The sequence below is a fragment of the Lithobates pipiens genome, unplaced genomic scaffold (assembly GCF_037356315.1).
Source record: "Lithobates pipiens isolate NorthernLeopardFrog02 unplaced genomic scaffold, aLitPip1_a1.2 Scaffold_19, whole genome shotgun sequence".
In the NCBI taxonomy this organism is placed as follows: domain Eukaryota; kingdom Metazoa; phylum Chordata; class Amphibia; order Anura; family Ranidae; genus Lithobates; species Lithobates pipiens.
In genome coordinates, this window is record NW_027507764.1 from 406,775,430 (window position 1) to 406,797,015 (window position 21,586).

Consider the following 21,586-nt stretch of genomic DNA (forward strand, 5'->3'; position numbering starts at 1 on the left):
CACAGGGATGGATGGATGGACACACACACAGGGATGGATGGATGGACACACACACACACAGGGATGGATGGACACACACACAGGGATGGATGGATGGACACACACACAGGGATGGATGGATGGACACACACACAGGGATGGATGGATGGACACACACACAGGGATGGATGGATGGACACACACACAGGGATGGATGGATGGACACACACACAGGGATGGATGGATGGACACACACACAGGGATGGATGGATGGACACACACAGGGATGGATGGACGGACACACACACAGGGATGGACGGACACACACACAGGGATGGACGGACACACACACAGGGATGGACAGGCATGTCTCACCCTCGGCTTATACACGAGTCAATAAGTTTCCCAGTTTTTCTGGGGTAAATTGGGGGCCTCGGCTTATATTCGGGTCGGCCTATACTCGAGTATATACGGTACATACATTTTTAAGTAATGGAAAGAGTGTTTATTTTTCTTCATAGTCCTTGTTTGAAATGGTAAAAAGAAAAATGAGGATTTGGTTAAACTCAATGGACATTTGCATTTTCAGCTAAAAAAAAAATAAAAAATAAAAAACCACACAGACACACACATCAGCTACAAGTATCATACACAAGTATTTGAGCCCCTGCTGATTTTGTACATTTGCCTACTTACAAAGAAATGATTTGTGTATCATTTTAATGGCAGGTTTATTTTAAACAGTGAGAGACAGAATAACAAAATTATCTAGAAACACGCATTTCAAAAAAGTTATAAATGGATTTGCATTTTAATGAATGAAATAAGTATTTGATCGCCTATCAGCAAGATTTCTGGCTCCCAGGTGTCTTTTATACAGGTAACAAGCTGAGACACCTGTCCTCAGAAGCAATCAGATTCCAATCTCTCCACTATGGCAAAGACCAAAAAGAGCTGCCCAAGGATGTCAGGGACAAGAGATAGTAGGCCTACACAAGGCTGGAATGGGCTACAAGACCAATTGCCAAGCAACTTGGTGAGAGGGTGACAACAGTTGGTGCAATTATTCCCAAATAGAAGAAACGCAAAATAACTGACAATCTTCCTTGGTCTGGGGTTCCATGCATAATCTCACCTCGTGGAGTTTCAAAGATCACGAGAACGGAGAGGAATCAGCCCAAGAATGACACAGGAGAATCTTGTCAATTATGTCAAGGCAGAAAACAATTGGTAAACACACTACACCGTGAAGGACTGAAATCCTGCAGCACCTGCAAGGTCCTCTGCTCAAGAAAGTGCACGTATAGGCCTGTATGAAGTTTGTTAATGAACATCTGAATGATTCAGAGGAGAACGAAAGTGTTGTGGTCAGATGAGTCCAACATCAAGCTTGTTGGCATCAGCTCAACTCGCTGTGTTTGGAGGAGGAGGAATGCTGCCTATGACCCCAAGAACACCATCCCCAAACATTAAGGTGGAAACATTATGGGGGTGTTTTTCTGCTAAGGGGACAGGACAACTTCACAGCATCAAAAGGAGGACAGACGGGGCCGCCATGTTCCATCAAATCTTGGGCGAGAATCTCCTTCCCTCATCCAGGGCATTAAAATAGGATTTTTATAACAGCTTACATGTAAAATCCTTTTCTTGGAGTACATCATAGGACACAGAGCCTTAAAGCGGAGGTCCACCCTAAAGTGGACCTTCCGCTCATCGGAACCCTCCCCCCCTCCGGCGCCACAATTGGCACCTTTCAGGGGGGAGGGAGGTGCAGATACCTGTACAGTACAGGTATCTGCACCCACTTCCGGGATAGCTCTCTGCGGAAAGGGGCGTAGATTACGCCCCTTTCCACAAGTGCCCCGCTGCCTGCTGGGAAACACACAGATCCCAGAGGCAGCGGGGACCATCCTTATTGCGCAGCGCGACTCGCGCATGCGCAGTAGGGAACCAGGAAATGAAGCCGAAAGGCTCCATTTCCTGATTCCCATACCCAAGATGGCGGCGGCAGCACCCGAGAGACGATCTAGAGATCGGCTTCGGGTGCCGACATGGCGGGCGCGCTGGACAGGTAAGTCTCACTATTTTAAAAGTCAGCAGCTGCAGTATTTGTAGCTGCTGACTTTAAAAAATAAAAATAAAAAAAAATAAAATGCGGAGTCCCGGCGGACTCCCGCTTTAAGTATTTACTTAGTGGGTTATAGCTACCTTCAGGTGTTGGCATTGGCACACCAAATACAGGAAGTTGACTCCCCTATATAATCCCTCCTCCTTCCAGGAGTACCTCAGTTTTTGTAGCCAAGCAATATACTTAAACCCCCTAAAAGAAAAGAGGGACGAGACCTCTGTGTCCTATGATGTACTCCAAGAAAAGCATGTTATAAAAATCCTATTTTTTTATCGCATATCATAGGACACAGAGCGTTAAGTATTTACTTAGTGGGACGTCCCATAGCAATGCTACTTGAGGGGAGGAAGACACAACCTGTAGGGCACCCCCAGACCTTGAGGACTTATACTGCTGCCTGCAGCACACTGCGCCTGAAGGCGATATCCTCATTCCTTCGTACATCCACTTGGTAAAATTTTGTGAATGTATGGACCAAAGACCAAGTTGCGGCCTTGCAGATCTGAGCAAAGGAGGCCTGGTGACGCACTGCCTAAGCAGCACTAACCGCTCTGGTAGAATGGGCCTTAACTTGAATAGGGGGAATCTCAACCCTTAAATCATAAGTTTGAATTATAACTTGCCGAATCCACTTAGCAACAGTGGATTTCGACGCTGCCTGTCCTTTTAGGACCTTCTGGCAAAATAAATAAGACATCAGTCATACGAATCTGAGCAGTTTTCTTTGAATAGATTTCCACTGCTCTCACTACATCAAGACTGACAATGTAGTGATTTTTCTTCCCTGGAACATGGTTTTGGGAAAAACGATGGCAGGACAATATCTTCGTTCAGATGAACTCCTGAAACCACTTTTGGCAAAAAGCCTGGACGAAGGTCTAACACCACTCTGTCCTCGTGAATAATCAAATATGGCTCTTTACAAGAGCGAGCAGCCAATTCCGAAACCCTCCTTTCTGAGGATATAGCAACCAACAATATCAGCTTCCTAGTCAGAAGGACTAAAGCCCCATACACACTATCAGATTTTCTGCTGGTTTTTGTCTTCAGATTTACCAAAACCATATAATATGAGGTCAAACCTTAGGAGTTTCAATTTGTATGCAATCAGGCAGGTCCTTGTACTACATGGTTTTGGTAAATCTGAAGACAAAAATTAGCAGAAAATCTGATAGTGTGTATGGGGCTTTAGGAACCTGTAATGGTTTGAATGGTGGTTTTTATAACACCGACAAAACTAAATTCAAGTCCCAAGGGGTTAAACTGGATTTAACTGGCAGATTAATCCGCATCACCCCTTGCATAAATGCGTAGCAAGCGGTCTTTGAAATAAAACCAATAAGGCTGAGACTTGGCCCTTAATAGTACTTAGGGCCAACTTCATCTCTACGCCCAAATGTAGAAAGGCAAGGATTCTGCCTATAATATATCTCAGAGGGTGCCAACCCTTGGATTCACACCAGGAAACGTAAACTTTCCCAACTCTATAATATACAGCTCTGGAAACCGGTTCCCTTGCAAAAGTTGAGATAAAAGACCTGGAAAGCCCACGCTTCTTCATAATGTGTATTTCAATAGCCAAGTCGTTAAATTTAGCGTTCGTAAAGTAGGATAGAATATCGGCCCTTATGATAGCAGGTCTGGCCTTAGTGGGAGAGGCCAAGGACCCTCCACTGCCATCTTTACGATCTCTGCATATCATGACCTTCTAGGCCATGCTGGTGCTACCAGAATTATTGGCTTTCTTTTCAGCTTGATCCTGCAAGGAAGTTGGGGCAGCAACTGTAACGGGGCAAAGTGTAGATCAGTGAAAACTGATCCCACAGGGTTACCAGCACATCTGTTCCCTATGCCAGTGGATCCCTTGTTCTGGACACAAAGTTGACCAACGTCTGAATCTGGACACTAGAAGATCTGTGTCTTTGGCAAACTGCCTGAAACACTTCGGGGTGAAGAGACCATTCCCCTGGGAATAACTGCTGGTGACTTAGATAGTCAGCCTGCCAATTTTCTACTCCTAGAATGAAAACTGCCAATAGGGATGGGACATTCCTTTCTGCCCAAATTAGGATATGGTTCACCTCTCTCTGAGCCGAGAGACTCTTAGTGCCCCCCTGGTGATTGATACAGGCCACAGCCGTGGCATTGCCGAATTAAATCCGGACTGGACAATTCTTCAACCTGGGGAGGTCCAGGTTTTCAGAGCCAGATACACTGCCCCGAATCTCTAGGATGTTGATGGGCAGGGTTCTTTTGAGTTTTGACCACTGTCCCTAGATAGTCGTTTCCTCTAGTATCGCTCCCCAGTCTGTCGTTACTACTTTCCAGATTATTGGTCTGAAGGATTCAGAAAATTCTGGTTTCTTAACCACCAACTGAGGCTTTGAGACACTCTTGGGGACAGCCGCAGTGGCAAGTCCAAAGCTTGGATCGTCTTGTTCCAAGCAGAGAGGATTCTGTTTTGCAACAGTCTTGAATGGAACTGGGCATAGGGGACTTCTTCGAATGAAGCAACCATCATTCCTAACAACCTCACGCAAAGGCGAATTGAAGGATTTGCTTTTGCTTTTAGAAGAAAAAAGCTTGCTGAATCTGGAAAATGCTTTGTTAAGATTCTGAAGGGGGAAGAATCATGATCTTGATTCTTAATGATTAATCGTGCAGCTCTAAATAGTACCCAATGAAAGGCATGAATCAAAGCTTTTCATGGTGTACAAATGTCATGTGATCTGCTGTGATTGGCCACAGTGATCATATGGTACCAGCAGCAGGCCGGTACAGTAATCTGTCATCGGCGGTGTCCGATAGACACAGCAGGTGAAAGATCGCACTGGAGTGCAGCTAATTCCAGGATAAGGAGGGGATTCAATTCCACTGCTTGGATTTTAATAAGGACAAGCACACAAAACCCTGGGGGATTCAACAAGTTTTTTTCTTCTAGTGACAGATCTTAATAGGCCAATATGTGATGTAATGAGATATAGTGCATTGTAAAAGTATTCATACGATACAAGCACTGGAAGGGCAAACGCATGTCAAATAAAACCAAAGCATTTCCAAGCTCAACTTACCAACCAGTCTGCGACCAACCGAATTAACCTGTCTAACAGTATGCGTTTAAAACAGGGGTCTAGTTGCACACATTTGCAAATACATGCGTAAGCTGCAGACCACAGCAAGGCACCCTGTATCTTGCAGGCCTTAACTCTAACTTTGAAGAGTCTCCGCAATGGGAGCACATGTATTCTGATGGATAGATGAAGGGCAGATGACTGGAGGGAGCCCAACCCTCAACTGTTGACATATTGGTCAGGCAACACACTGACTCCTTTGCTGCCATTGTGCAATGTGCTGGGTGTTCAGTGTGTTCCTGCACTTTAATTCGGTTGCTCACAGGCTGGTTGGCAAGTTGAGCTTGGAAATTCTTTAGTTTTATTTGACAAAAGTACTCATACCCCCTGAAATTTTCCACATTTTGTCATGTTACAACCAAAAAAAACAAATCTATTTTTTGGGGATTTTCTGTGCTAGACCAACACAAAGTGGCATATAATTGTTAAGTGGAAAGTAAGTGAACCCATAAATTACTTCAATGAAAGCCAATTGAAATTGTTAGCACAACTGAAGTCTAATAATAAAAATTAGTTTGGAGGTGTGGTTTAGAGTAAATATGATTGATAAGACACTTTTTAAGATTACTGTTCATAAGCAGCAGCAGCTGATGTGAACCATGCCTCACAAAAAGGAGCTCTCTGAAGACATACGATAAAGAGTACCTAGTTGATCTGCATAAGGCTGGAAAGGGATACCAAGCAAGCACAAAGTGTTTAAGCATTATTAGGCATTAGTCAGAAGACAAATTGTCTATAAATGGAGACAGTTTAGTACAATTGTTTTTTTATACCTGTATTTTATACCAAGAAAAAAAAAAAATGTGGTGCATCCACTACAGCTCCTTTTCTGGTGGGAGTAGTTCAGAGTACAATTCTCTTCCTTCTTGCTTCCAACCAGACTATGAATCTTAGCAACAGCCATCCTTATTTCTCATGTCCTCACTGCACTAACTACAGGGCAAAGCAGTGGAAAGAATGTTTTCTATGAGACAGCCCCACTCTTACAGGAAGGTGAGCTGGCAGGATAGGGTTTGTTTATACTGAGAACCCAAAAGGAACACTCTGAAAACTCACTACAGAAAAATAAAAAGGGTGGTTTGCTATAGGTGGGCCATATCACAATGTGACTGAGTGCAGACAGCTGAAATGACATATCAACCAAAACCTGGTACAGAGCTGTATATGACCCAGGAACAGGCGGGCATACTTAAAGGGGTTGTAAAGGTAAAAGTTTTTTTCACCTTAATGCATTCTATCCATCACATCCAAAGACGTGGCGTGCTGGGGGCGGGGCCGAGCGATACAGTTAGCGGCTATAGCCGCTGGCTGCATCACGGGAGCACACCCGCAAGTACTTCTCACCATGCGAGGGAGCTAGCATGAACGTGAGAAGTACTTGCGGGGAGAAGCCAAGACAGCCGCCGAGGGACCCCAGAAGACCAGGTTCGGGGCCACTCTGTGCAAAACTAGCTGCACAGTGGAGGCAAGTATAACATGTTTGTTTTTTGTTTTTGTTTTTAAATACCTTTACAACCACTTTAAATGCTTGTTAAAATTGAATTTCAGTCTTCATAAGCGTTGGCAGATACCATATTAAAGATGCCATCAGTAGAAAAGAACGTAATTAAAAAGGAAGTTGCCTGGCAACTATTCCTATACATGTATGAGCAAACTGATTTGTGCAAGTCAGAATTCAAAATGAATCTGGCTGGTTGATTTCACAACAGGTCCTTGATCTTCTACATTAGACAATATTTTTCAGTCCCCATGAAAAGTTCCTGCTATTTATAGGTAACGTTTTTTGAATTTTAATTATAAAATGTAGGTTTAGCACTTACACAAGAGGTGAAAGACATTACTTCCATATAGGCAGCGTACACATGTATCAAGAATGAATCTATTTATATGACTTCTTATAAAGTACAGAACTGTCACATACCCTACTGTGGAGCCTAAGATGAGGGTGGCCTCTTGCACAATTCCTGTCCAAGCATCCCTGGTGGAGACAGGGACTGCAAGTGCAGGGTAAGAGTGCAGGTAGGGTTGTAGGAGGAGTGGCGCTGACAGGGGCAGGTTGGATCTCTGGCTGGAAGTATCCCCGTGTGTCTGTATCCTTCCTCCCGCTGGCTGCAGTTCTACATCGAGTTGTCCGGGGAGACTCCCTGAAGCAGGAACTGGCAGCTCTGAACGGGAACAGCATCTGCCCCGAGCAAGACACCACCTTGCAGGGGCTCAGACTGCAACTGAGTCGGGTCTGAGCAGTCCTAGAGCCGCTACTTTCTGGAAAGTCAGTATGGCCACTAATTAGTATCCCATTGATGCAGCCTCATCAGTGCCACCTCATGAGTGCAGCCTCATCATCGCACATTAAGAAAAAAAAAAATTGCTAACATTTTATAAGAAAAAGGGTGTCACATTCTCTGCCTCTCCTTGTCCCCTTACACCCAAGAGAGCTGTCCCTTGCTGGGATTGTTTGGGGTGTAGTTGTATTCCATTGCTTGTGTATGCCTTGGAAGAAAATTATAGCATGTGGAGGGAGGGGGGGGAACTCCTCCAGCAGCCCCACCTGACCTATGTGGCATTGGACAGTTTAACTCGCCCTGTTTCCAAGGGTGGGAGCGAAGTGTGTCTGAGGGATTTTGTTATGTTGAAACATGTGCTGGAAGAAAGGCAGGTGTGTGTTTGTCAGTCCTGCAGCCTCCATCCAGGGACTGGAATACCCTTGGCTGTGTGCCATCCTGAGCGTGGATTAACCCTGTGATCACTTAGGCTGCGAGTAGAGCGAACTTTATTCTTATGTATCCAAGACTGAGCACAGACTACCCCTACTTGCTAGAACTCTTACTTCCTTTGTTTGGCCAGCCTGGCACATATTACCCTTTATTAACACGGACTCTGCTACCCCGCTGTGCATTTATACTGTATTCCTGACTCTCTTTCCTGGCTGTGATAGCTGCTACCTGTCCGAGTTAACCCTGCTACCGTTAAATAAAAAGCTTTCTGAGTGCTCCTACTCTCCGCTACAAAGGGTTTTATTTGTTTCGCGTTTTAATTTTCGAAAATTTTTACATATATTTAGCAAAAAATAAAACCCCCAGTGGTGATGCCAAAAGAAAGCTCTGTCTCAACCAAAAAAAATAAAAAATACAGTGTTGTATGACCAATCAATTGTCATTCAAAGTGTGACAGTGGTGACAGTGCTGACAGTGCTGCGAGCTGAAAATTGGCCTAGGCAGGAAGGGGGTGATAGTAACCAGTAGGCAAAAGAAAAAATAAATAAATAAAAAAAACCTTTAGCTGCTTTACGAATCTAGATCATTTTCCTGGCTAATATTTACAATTGCTTAACAGTCATACACCCAAGATGTTCCAATTTATATAATTTTACTCTCTATGTAAAAATACATTTAGAAACAACAACAAATACAGTACATGCCTTTCAGGTTTTTCCCTTTTTGTTTACAGAGATGTCCCCAGTAAAAAGACTTTAATATGATGCATCTAACCATTAATCTTCTCTATGCAATGAGCTGCAAATTGTTAAAATTTCAGGTATCCCTCTGGGAAATAATATAAACATATACCACCAGGATTAAATAAAAAAGGAAGTCTAGTGCACAGCAGAAGAAAGCATCCAATAGGAATGTTTTCGATACAGGTGCAGCAGATCTGCATACCTTTTTCAGAGCTAATCATTGGCACACTGAACCACAGGTGATAAAAATGTCATTTCATGTTTGTTTTGATATATGGGATGATATTGCTGCTACCCTGATAATATAACAGAGCATTTGTTATAGTGATAGTATAGATCACACTTGAGGTTTATACTTGGTTGTGTAAGGTTAGATTCAGGTTATGTGTTTGGTCTTATGCCCAAAACAGACAGTTTTGAAATGTCAGACCTAAAAGCAGAATATAAAATTGGAACTAAAGGGGAGCTAAACTGACAATGAAAATCTTTTATAATTACCATATCTATGCGATGCACATTGTCATGGGACTACATTTTTGAAATGAAGATCTAGCGACTGTGTATACGCGTCACCTGCCCACGCTTTGTATCCACGAGGCAGAAATTTTGACTTGTCTACCAACTACAGTTCTGTGCCAATTTCTCTTCTCTATCTACTGGCTTGTTTTCATAAAACAATGATGTGCTGTTCCTCAACTCTAGCTGTTTTCATACATCCCACTTCAACTGCCATACATGCTACTACACACCCTTCATCTGGCACCTCACTGGCCATGTCGGTCACCTTATTAGGTTCATGCCAGTTGTCACAACTACTGCAAACCTGTGGTTCATGATCCAAGAAGATTACTAGGTAAAAACCATGCTCATTTTGCTTGGTTCCCAAGTAAGGCTGTTATCCTAGTTTATGATCTGCTTGTAACATTGCATTTATGACATATTTTAAACATGTACAGTATATTGTAAGGGCTCTTTCACACTGGCCCCCACAGTAAAACACTGCATTTTACCATGCAAGCAGCTGTCAAAAGTGAATTCCAGCAGGGAACTGTGATATACATCTTTGAGCAAATCACACTACTTTGTTTTTACTTTATTTGAAGTGTCACATAGGGTGGGGATTTACTAAAACTGGAGAGTGCAAAATCTGCTGCGGCTCTGGAGAGAAACCAATCAGCTTCCAGGTTTTATGTGTCAAAGCTTAATTGAACAAGTTAGAAGCAGACTGGCTTCCATGCACAGTTGCACTAGATTTTGCACTCTCTAGTTTTAGCAAATCAACCCCTGTAGTGACACCTATTTAACCGTACTGCGCTGCTGTGTCGTGATATGCTGTGGAAAAATGCAGGACATGCTACATTTTTCAACACTACACCACGTATTAGACCAGTGTTGTAATGGGATTGGGGCATATGGAAATTATGTTCTATGCCCCCTAGCGGTGCCCTTCATCTATCTAGTGAAGAAAATCGCAAGTCTCTTCTCAGGGTGAAGGAGCCCTTTATTTTATACACTCCTTCCTGATTAGTGGTGGCCAAGCCAACATTACTGAAACTGGCCTATACTCAGGGTTAGGCATCCTGTCCATACAAGGATGGACAGTGAGTACATAGGCTGCTTACACTACATCTTAGAACAACATGAGGAAATTCTGATTAATTCAATCATTAAAATAAGATGATCAGGAGAAATGATTTTTACCATTATTGAACTGCATCCTAAAATGTGAGTTTACAAGCTAGTATGTTAACAGTCTTTAATGCTTTCCAGTTTACTGATTCAGACCAAGTATAGTAGGAAAAGGTTCAGCATAACAGCCAAGCAACTAACATTTCTGGAAGTAATTATCCACATTTCTTTAATGACAAGTTTCTTTTAATCGGCTTATGGACATTACTGGCCCATACCTGCATTTCAGCAGGGCTAACAATCCAGCTATCTATGAAGCACTGCAGATAACAACGATCAGGTCACAAAAAGGTTTTCCAACCACATAGCCTTTCATGCAAGGATGATAGGCCTTCTAATAAAGAGTGTAAGGCCGCGTACACACGGGCGGACTGTTCGCCCAACTTTGTCCGCTGAACAGTGTTTCAGCGGACAGTCCGCTCGTGTGTGGGCTTCAGTGGACAGTTTCAGCGGACAGTCTGACGAACAAAGTTTTTTTGAATTCCCGTAAGACAGTCCGCTGAAACTTGGTTTGAGCGGACAGTCCGCTCGTGTGTAGGCTTGTTCGTCAAACTAAGTTCCGCACATGCTCAGAAAGAATTTACACGCCGAAGGTTGCATTGCAGTGTATAGGACGTCGTTTTTCTAGTCCCGTCGTACGTGCCGTTCACGTCATCGCGCACGCTTTCAGCGGACTGTTCGTTCATCGTGTGTGGTCAAGTCCGCTCATGCAAATTTTGAGCGGACTGTTTGTCGGATTGTTTGACAAACTAAGTTGGGCGAACAGTCCGCCCGTGTGTACGCGGCCTAAGAGGTTTGTGGCAACTCCTTGTCAATGTACATTTATAAGCACTGCAGTATACAAGGGGTTAAAGCAAGTGCATGGCTGCTACTGCAGTGGACAACGTACCCCAACAGCAAATGTAATGCGCGATAATGCAATAGTATAAAATGGTCTCTTACACTTAATCTTGGCCTCCCCTTAACCCAATCCAACTATTAACCTCTAACACTTAACCTTGCAATGGTGCCAACTCCAATTGTGGTGAGATTATTAGACCAACCTTACAGCAAAAGTGAACATTTATGGTGCCAGAGTTCAAATTCTTCCAATTACATCTTATGCAAGATTGAAGAAACCAGATGCAAATGAGCCTTTATGCATACACACATTGCCAAAATATTCCATAAATTGTTCACCTCTACATTTACAAAAGAAGCAATAGGTGGTCAGATCTAGACATTTTAGCCAATATAGTAAATAGCATGCACATGATTACCGTTACTTACAAATATCCATCTAAATATAAGGTCATTTTACAATGATCTCACATGTCAATGTGTTCTGTCAAATTCCTGAAGTTCCCGTCTACATCCCCATAGCCAGATACTTCTGAAGCATTTACATTTTTTTTTTAAATTTGGTCACATGCATTTATGCTTCCAAAGCCCTATAAAAATACATTAAAAAGGTTAATGGCTTCCAAGCTTAAAGCAGACTAGCATGCTAAATGCGTTGATCATAAAAGTTGATACAAATGACCACACATAGAAAATGCAGCTTACAAAAAATTCTTGTGGCTGCATTTGCTTCCTTTTATTTTCTCCTGGTGATCCAGACAGCAAGTGTCAGTTCACACTGAGGTGACCTGTTAGGCGACTTAGCCGTCTAACAAGTCGCGCTCCATGCAGTGCAATGGAACAGTTCAAGTCGCTCCGACTTAGAAAAAGGTTCCTGTATTTACTTGGGGGTGACTTTGGAGCAGCTTGCATTCTGTTAAAGAAGCAGCTTGCAAGCTGCGCTAAGGTTGCGCTGTGCGGGGCAGCTTCAGATTCGGACGACTTTAAAGCCTCTGCTGTGTGAGCCGGCACCAAGTGTTCTTTTTTAACAGAACAAGCTGTTCTGCAGATGTGTCAGTGTTGAAACAAACCAATTGCCACTGTCAGTGGTGTTTACAATGATCAGCTTTTATTTAAAACCTTTATCCCACAAGGAAGAAAATGATTTCCTGTGACTTCTTATAAAGTGTTAGCTGTAGTTCAGCTTCAGTTTGTTAGTGTATCTAAACCTGCTAGTCCATATAACACTCCCTCCCACAAGAGTAACAATGCTGCTGTCAAAAAGGTGCACCTGTACTCTTTAGAACACTTCAACAGTTTTTGTTCATCTTGTCAAAGTCAAGCTTTGAAAACAACATTTACCTAAAACCAGCCATAAAAAGCAGGCCTGATATTGCTCTCAACTCATCTCAGTTACAAGGATGGTATTGACGTGTCAATGGTGATATAAGCCGCTTTAGCAGTTTAAATACACTGAGATGCTGACTTTATCTGAACAATAAACATATACTGTATATAGAACACAAGTCAAATTCTGTATAGCTCATCTGATTAAAACTTGCTGCTCAATCACCCATAGAAATCTACATAGATTACAAGTTAAATATATACCATTAATGAGGGAACAAAATGTGCACCTGGTTTCCAGGCACAGTCAACTTCATATTTAAAAATGTTAATGGTTTTAGAATTGTACACCTGGGATTCATTGGTGAAGTTTATTATATATGCACAGAGAACATTTACAAAGAAAGACTGGTGCTGATTGCACAGGAGAGATAGCTCTGGTATGTACCTCCTTTTGCAGCCATTAAAAGTAAAGATCATGTAGCTATAACCCTGCCAGAATCTCAGCCGATATATCATTGCACTACCGCTTTGAAACAGCCGACAATGTGCTGTCTGTATTATGTTTTTTCTTCTTTTATCTACCCTTTTAAACAGTTGTGGGTTTAATATTAGTCGGTGGGGGGGGGGGGGGGGCACAATTTTCCACAGCAGGGGATCTAACAAACTGTTCATGGATCTCCTGCTGCAGTCACTTAACCGGAATGCGGATTCTTTCACTAATTTTGAAGTCTGTGATTTGTGTTTTATTAGTGCTTGTGAAGCATGAACACTGTTTCAGCTTCCTGGAGTGGATGCAGTGTGAAATCTGAAGTAGAGAAAAGGTTAATCGGTTCTCCATTTTCAATAATAAACAGGAAAACTTCTGCAGTTACCCTCCGATGTGGGCAGGCATGGAAACTCTTTGCTTATGTCTGAGCATGAAGACCTCATTTTCATGGCAATGCAGCTACAGCTTGGAAAACCACTGAAAGCAATGGGTCTGATTTTATCTGTTACACTTTAACCATACTGTTGTGATCATGACAACTGTTTAAATTCCATACAATGCACACAAAGTAATCAGTACCTTCATTAGCTGCTTGCTTCACTTGTGCACAGCAGAATGGGAAAAAGGAGGCTCAATTCATTTGGGCTCACTTTTCATGGGCTTGTGGCTGCTTTCCTATTGCTTAAAATGACAACAGCATTTTGCCTAAGCATCAGTGTATTTTAGATTGCCCCTTTAAGTATGCCTTCTGTTATTATATTATTTTATTGCCCTTCTAGTTTCTTCCAGGACCTTCCAGAATCTTCAAATCCCCTATAAAAAGGGGTTTTTACTATCAGCAGTCTTCACTCAGTGGTCGGCAGCAACACTGGACGCTTCCCTCCCTTCGTCGCTGGCATTTTAAGAGGATTGTCACCTTGTTTTAAAGGGGGGGCTGTCGTTTAATAATTTTGATTAATTTATGCTTGAGTCATGAGGACCGATTTATTGCTTCAAATGCATATCTTGAAAGATTTTATGAATTAATTTTGTTATTTAAACCAATAAAGTGTTTACTCCATTTCTTTTGATGGTTTTTGTTTTTATTGGAATATTGCAGCCTGCAATCCTATGGAATAAGCAAAAGAGAGAATCAACATTTACATAAATGAAAATGTAGTTCCCCTTTTACGTGAAGTTTTGCTTTAACCGGTTCCCGGCCGGCTCCTGTACGTCGGCAGAATGGCACGGCTGGGCAAAGCAACGTACCCGTACGTTACTTTGAATTTCCCGCCGTGTCGGCGCGATTGTGTCTTACCCACGATCGTGTCACGGAGCTCAAGAACGGGGAGATGCCGATGTAAACAGCATCTCCCCATTCTGCCTATTGACAGCACACTGACCGTCTGCTCCCCGTCATCGGGAGCAGCAATCAGTGTGATGTCACACACAGCCATGCCCCCAGTTAGAAACACGCCCCTATGATACACTTAACCCCTCCCCGCCCCCTAGTGGCTAACCCCTTCACTGCCAGTGACATTTTTATAGCATCGATCGCTGTATTAATGCCAATGGTCCCAAAAATGTGTCAATATCGTCTGATGCGTCCACCATAATGGCGCAATAAAAATCAATGATCGCCATTACAAGTAAAAAAAAAAAATTTAGCAATAAAAATGCCATAAAACCATCCCCTATTTTGTAGACGCAATTTTTTTTTTAAATCAAAAATACGTATTGGCCTAAACTGAGTAAAAAAAAAAAAAAGTTTAATATATTTTTTGGGGGTATTTATTATAGCAAAAATTAAAAAATGTTTTTTCAAAATTGTCGCCCTTTTTTTGTTTATAGCGCAAAAAATAAAAACCGCAGAGGTCAAATACCACCAAAAGAAAGCTATTTGTGGGGAAAAAAAAAAAACACACGTCAATTTTGTTTGGGAGCCACGGCGTACGACCGTGCGATTGTCAGTGGAAGCGACGTAGTGCCAAATAGCAAAAAACGCTCTGGTCAGGAAGGGGGTAAATCCTTCCGGGGCTGAAGTTGTTAAAAGGGGTTGTAAAGGCTTGTGTTTTTTTGCCTTAATGCATCCTATGCATTAACCACTTGCTGACCAGCCGCCGCAGTTGTACTGCGGCAGAATAGCAAGGCTGGACGAAACAACGTTATATAACTCGCTTTGCCCTGTGGCAACTCGAGACGCTCGCCCGGCAGTCATGATCACCACCGACACACGGAATACCAGGATCTGTGTGTGTGTATACACACAGGTTCCGGTTCTCTGAGGGGAGAACAGACAGATCGTTCTCCCCTCCACAGTTCCCTCCCCCCTTCAGTTAGAACACACACTAAGGAACACATTAACCCCTTGATCTCCCCTAGTTTTAACCCCTTCACTGCCAGTGACATTTTTACAGTAATCAATGCATTTTTATAGCATTGATCGCTGTGTTAATGCCAATGGTCCCAAAAATGTGTCAAAATTGTCCGATGTGTCTGCCATAATGTCGCAGTCCCTATTTAAAAAAAAAAAAAAGCAGATCGCCGGCATCACTAGTAAAAATAAAATAAAAAAAGTAATAAAATGCCATAAAACGATCCCCTATTTTGTAGACGCTATAACCTTTGCACAAACCAATCAATATACGCTTAGTGATTTTTTTTACCAAAAACATGTAGAAGAAGAATACATATTGGCCTAAACTGAATAAATTTTTTTTTTATATATTTTTGGGGAATATTTATTTATAGCAAAAATGAAAAAATAATGTGTTTTTTTTCAAAATTTTTGCTTTTTTGGTTATAGTGCAAAAAAATTTAAATAAATAAAAAACGCAGAGGTGATCAAATACCACCAAAAGAAAGCTCATTTTGTCGGAAAAAAAGGAGGTCAATTTGGTTTTGATTGGATAGATTGATAGCAGTGCAGCCATTGGCTCCCGCTGCTATCAATTAAATCCAATGACACAGGCGTAAGGGCCGGGCCGAGTCCTGCATTTGGCTTCTATGGATGTCGAATGCTGGACTCGAGAGCGCACCCGCAAGGTAACCCCCTCGGGAGAGCGCTTCTCCAAAGATGTTATCCAATGCGGGGAAGAGTCGCAAGAGCTGCTGAGGGACCCCAGAAATGGACATCAAGTAGGTGGGAGGCAGACAAACGGAGCTTCTCCTTTTGGGTGGAGCTCTGCATTAACTACATGAACAATCATTCTGTACAGCAAAAACAGTGGGGAAAATACTACATACATAAAGTAAAGCTGTCCTGTGCATATAATATATCTGCTAGATTGATGCCTCCCCAGCACTATGACCCCTCTACATCCTAGATACCCCCCCCAGCAATCAGCAGAAATGGATTATACTAGTAAATCAAAAATCCTATTTTGTTAGTCTTACAGTACAAGACGCAGGTTCTTTAGTCATCAGCAGATGGTGAAAAAGAGGTCTCATGTTGAAAAGCCAATGAAGTACTAACAGATCTGATAAAGTGTGCCTTAACAGGTATGAGGGGAGCCCTATCCTTCAAACCATAAGCTTGAATGATAATTTGTCTGATGCACCTAGAAAGAGGAGGAGCAAAAAGTAGGGAAACCCTCAGGAATGAAGAGAGGAAACCACCTTTGGGAGGAAAGAGGCCTTAGGCCTCAAGAAAACATTGTCATTGTTCAACACCAAAAAGGGTTCCCTATAGGAGAAGGCTGCCAAATCCGAGACCCTCAGCAGAGATAAGAAAACCCGCTTTACAAGTGAGGACCGACAAGGGATGTGTACGATATCCTGTACAAGAGCTTTATTAATATCAGTTTGTAAATGGATAGAAAATTGTCTAAAAAAAAAAAAAAGACAGAATTCAGAGAGTAGTGATTAAGGATTCTTACTCTGAATGGTCTAAGGTAATCAGTGGTGTACCCCAAGGTTCAGTGCTGGGACCCTTACTTTTTAACATCTTTATAAATTATATCGGGTCTGGGATCAAAAGTAACATTTCTTTCTTTGCAGATGACACCAAGATATGCAGTGGAATAACATCCTTACAGGATGTCTCCAATTACGAGCCGACCTCAATGCTCTGTCTAATTGGGCAACTATGTGGCAGATGAGGTTTAATGTTGATAAATATAAAGTTATGCACTTGGGGGCTAAGAATATGCATGCATCATACATGCTAGGGGGGGGGGGGGGGGGGGGGGGGGAGTACAACTGGGGGAATCCATAGTGGAGAAGGATCCGGGGGTTTTGGTAGATCATAAGCTCAATAATAGCATGCAATGCCAAGCTGCTGTTTCCAAAGCCAGCAAAGTCCTTTCTTTTATTAAGAGAGGTATGGACTCCAGAGAGAGACAGATATAATTTTGCCCCTGTTCAAATCAATAATAAGGCCTCACCTGGAATATGCAGTTCAGTTTTGGCACCAGTTCTCAAAAAGGATATCGGGGAACTGGAGAAAGTGCAGAGAAGGGCAAACCAAACTGATAAGAGGCATGGAGGAGCTCAGCTAGAAGGAAAGATTAGAGGAACTAAATGTATTCACTCTTAAGAGGAGAATAAGGGGGGATATGATCAACATGTTGAAATATATAAGGGGTCCATATAGTGAACTTGACGTTGAGTTATTCTCTGTACGGTCAACCCAGAGGACACAGGGGCACTCTTTACGTCTAGAGGAAAAAAAGATTTCATCTTCAAATATGGAAAGGTTTCTTCACAGTAAGAGCTGTGAAAATGTGGAATAGACTCCCACCAGAAGTGGTTCTGGCCAGTTCAGTAGATTGCTTTAAGAAAGGCCTGGATACTTTCCTGAATGTACATAATATAACTGGGTACTAACATTTATAGGTAAAGCTGATCCAGGGAAAATCCAATTGCCTCTGTAGCAAATTGGAGCATGCTCTGCTGGGTTTTTTTTTTTTGCTTTCCCTGGATCAATTGTGGTCATAAAATTGGGTATATTGGATTGTACGATTATTTTTTATTTTATTTATTTGTTTTTAAGGTTGAACTGGATGGACTTGTGTCTTTTTTCAACCTGACTAATTATGCAATTCACATTTTATTTTATTTTTTCTAAAAAGAATAAATGCACTTTTTTTTGCAGGAAAAAAAAAAAAAAAGTGCTTTTTTTTTTTAAGCCTGTAAAGCATTGCAATCTTGACTCAAGCATATCTATGTCTGGTAACCCTCCTCCTCGAATGTAGAGTAAATTCCCCAAGATATAGGTGCTGACAAGTGAAAAAAGTCAGCCTACCAATTCTCCATGCCTGGGATGTAGACAGCAGACAGGGCCAAAACCTGAAGTTCTATCCAAGGGAGGATCAACTCCACTCAGCGTTGAAGAGAATCAAATTGTTCCAACAATAAAATCTTCTGCACCGAGAGGACATCTAGGACGACTCAATCGCGAGAACCTTCCATGATCTTGGAGGAAATGGCATACCTGACTCCAGTACTGGTTTGGAAATCTACCATGCTGTGGAGAGCCTGGTCTTGTAAGATGCATGGAGCAGTCCAAAGGAACATGTTTATTTGTCCCAAGCTGCCAGAATGTTGAGTTGCAATGGCCTGAAGTTAAACTGAGCATACCACACACCCTTGAAGCGGCAACCTATAGGCTTAAGACCATAATGCAAGGATGAATTAAATGTTTCCCCTGTGCCCAGAGGACCTAGGCATGAGAGCGAAGGGACAGATGTTTTCCTCAAGGCAGGAAGATCACGGGGAAAGGCTTGTCCAGTGTCAGGCCCATGCACTTCAATCTGTGAGATGGGTCCAGTGAAGATATCCTGAGATTGAGGATCCTTCCAAAGCTCTAGAGAGTGTGCACAACGATCTGCTGGATGTTGGACCCAGGTTTGAATTTTCTAAGACCGGAAGACTAACAGTGGTCTCCCCCTCCCCCCTCCCTCTGCCCACCAAGGAAAGGAGAATTTTAAAAGAGGGCAACTAACCTCCTGTTTCCAGGTCTCTAAACACACAATTACACTCAATGGGGATCTTGAGAGTCTTACTGAGACATGAATTGACCTGATCTAGCACAGGAACTGCCCATTTACCTAGAAACCTTTTTCCTTTCAGGCCCCCCCTCTTTCCCATTTTTTATATTCTCTTTAACCTTCTTGACATTTACGGTGTACATTCAACACTGCTTGATCCTTTTTACTCCCTAAGCTATGGCTGGGGTGGACCATTCAGTTGCCAGGTCTTTTACATTGTACATCCCTACTGTTTTTTAAAATGTTGTTAAAAGACATCACTTTATGCTTTAAAGTCTCGTTGGGAGGGTGATGTAGGTGAGCTGACAGACGAGGAATGGGAGGAGGCTCTGGAAACGTGCAAGATGGTGTCCCCCAGGCTCCAAGATAGGCTCTCTCAAATTTACATAGTTCATAGAGCATACCTCACCCCCCTTAGGACCGCCAAATATAATACAAATCAATCTGTGTTATGCCCGATATGTACCCTTGAGACCGGGACTTTCTTCCACCTTATCTGGTCTTGCCCCAAACTCCAGGAACTTTGGAAACAAATAGTATCCTTTCTACACGACGTCATGGGTTCACCCTTGGCTCTCGACCCCAAACCCTGTCTCCTAGGGATATTTCCCGAAGTACTGGATAAATTTACCAAGACTTTCCTACAGGAAACCTTGTTTTCTGCTAGAAAAGTGATAGCTAGACAGTGGATGAGACCCCTTCCACCCAAGGTAGAAGATTGGAAACGGGAAGTTAATCTAACACTCCCATATAAAAAAATTCATATATAAAAATAGGGGATGCCCAGCTAAATACAATAAAATCTGGGATAGGTGGTTGCAAGAGGCTGGCACGTGTAATTAGGAACTTTGGAGTACTGTTGCAATAGATGACATGTCTGTGATATAACTTTGCTCAGCTATGATACCTATTGTCTATTGCGATGAAGAAATATTTCTTTATGTACTGTTATGGCTATGACGCAGCACCTTTTGAATGTTCGGTGCTTTCTACTGTGACTGTAATCTCTGCAATACTGTTCAATAAACAACACATGTTTAACGTAAAAAACAAACAAAAAAAAAAAACGACATCACTTGCTGGATCCCCACTGCTAATTCAGTGTTCACCACTCTAGGAGGCACTGTTATCTTGATCCGCCTTGTTAATTGTGAATTTTTCTTCAACTCTCCCTGCATGGGGACTCTTGCTACCTCTCATTTCTGTCAAGCTGTATGTGATGGCTACCTAATAAAATGTTTAAACGAGAAACTTTCCTCAACAGGGTACACCGAGTGAAGCATTTCGAAAAAGTAAAAATTTTCTCCAGCTGAGGCGAGGTCCCATATTAGGACAGGGAGTGAAAAAGCCTTGGCTGGTTTAAACAATTTGAAAGACTCCATGCTGGATACCTTGCGGTGACTCAGACACAGTAAGTACCTAGGTCACACAAGTGCACTAGGTGCCACATGGGGGAGGTCTCGCAGGTGCAATAGCGCCATCATAGGCGCAAAATGAAAGTAAACTATTACCAATTTGGGGAAAAAATAAACACTCCCAGCTCTCATCCGCGATCACTGGAAATGTGGTCATCTGCTCCCACATATTGCAAAGGAGATTGGGAGAGGAAAGGCTCCCCGGGCATAAAAATTTTCTGAGCTGCACCCTCCACAATGGGCATACCACAGCCAGGGTCTTCAGGGACAGGGCTCTGCTGCTGGCAAACCATGACCCTAGACCTGTAATGCATCCTGCAGTTAAAGTTATGCGTTTGCGCTATGTACCAAGGGGAGTGCCTACAGCAGGATCCAGTGAACATCAGCATCACAGGTCATCCCCGCTTCTTCCATCCAGCAGGCTCTGGAACAGTTCCCCAAAGCTCTGCAAAGGAATCAACTTATCCAGAATTTGCATTAGAAGCCACAATAGCTATGGTGCAGCAGGAATTTGGGCAGGAGAATAACCTTGGTGAAAGAATCATCAGAGAGAGAGAGAGAAACAGCCATTGGCAGAAGGTAACCTTCTGTAAGGATTGACAAGAAGTCATCACCTAGGCACACAAGCAAAATCCGGCTAGCTGAGAGTGGGAGGGGTTATATAAGGAGTTGCCCCTGAGGCCTTCTTTGCCAGTGACCAATTAACTTGTGTGGATATCAGTGTTTTAAAGGCACACAAAAAACAATTCGATGTGCCCTGTTTACACTAAAATGCAGCCTTCGGGTGAGCTGTGGTGTGGAAATCTTAAACAATGTCAGCATTTCTTCGTCCCACACCACAGCTTGGCTGTGATGCATGGAAAAGAACAGTTACAGGGGGGAAAAAAAAATGCACTGTGCTTTAAAAGCACAAGGCTCCGCTGGCCAGAACAGTCACTACAGTACAGTAAAGTAAAGTGCGCAGCATGACCTTGCAGGAAGTGAGCCAGCCATAAAGAGCCCGTGTATCGTACAACTAAGAAATACTGTTCAGCTCCTATAACTGTTGGAAGCTGTTCCTAAAAAGGATGAACACAGATTTAGGTGGTTTAAAATGTATTCATGACAAAAATGGAAATGTATAAAATAAAAAATACAAAAAAAAAATAAAAAATACAAAAAA

At 42.5% G+C, this 21,586-nt stretch overlaps 1 protein-coding gene across 1 annotated transcript in view; it reads right to left on the reverse strand.

Annotated features, from left to right (window-relative positions):
* The window catches only part of TWSG1 (twisted gastrulation BMP signaling modulator 1), a 71,179-nt gene that overhangs the window by 8,409 nt on the left and 41,184 nt on the right, over positions 1 to 21,586 (reverse strand). The window lies entirely within an intron of this gene.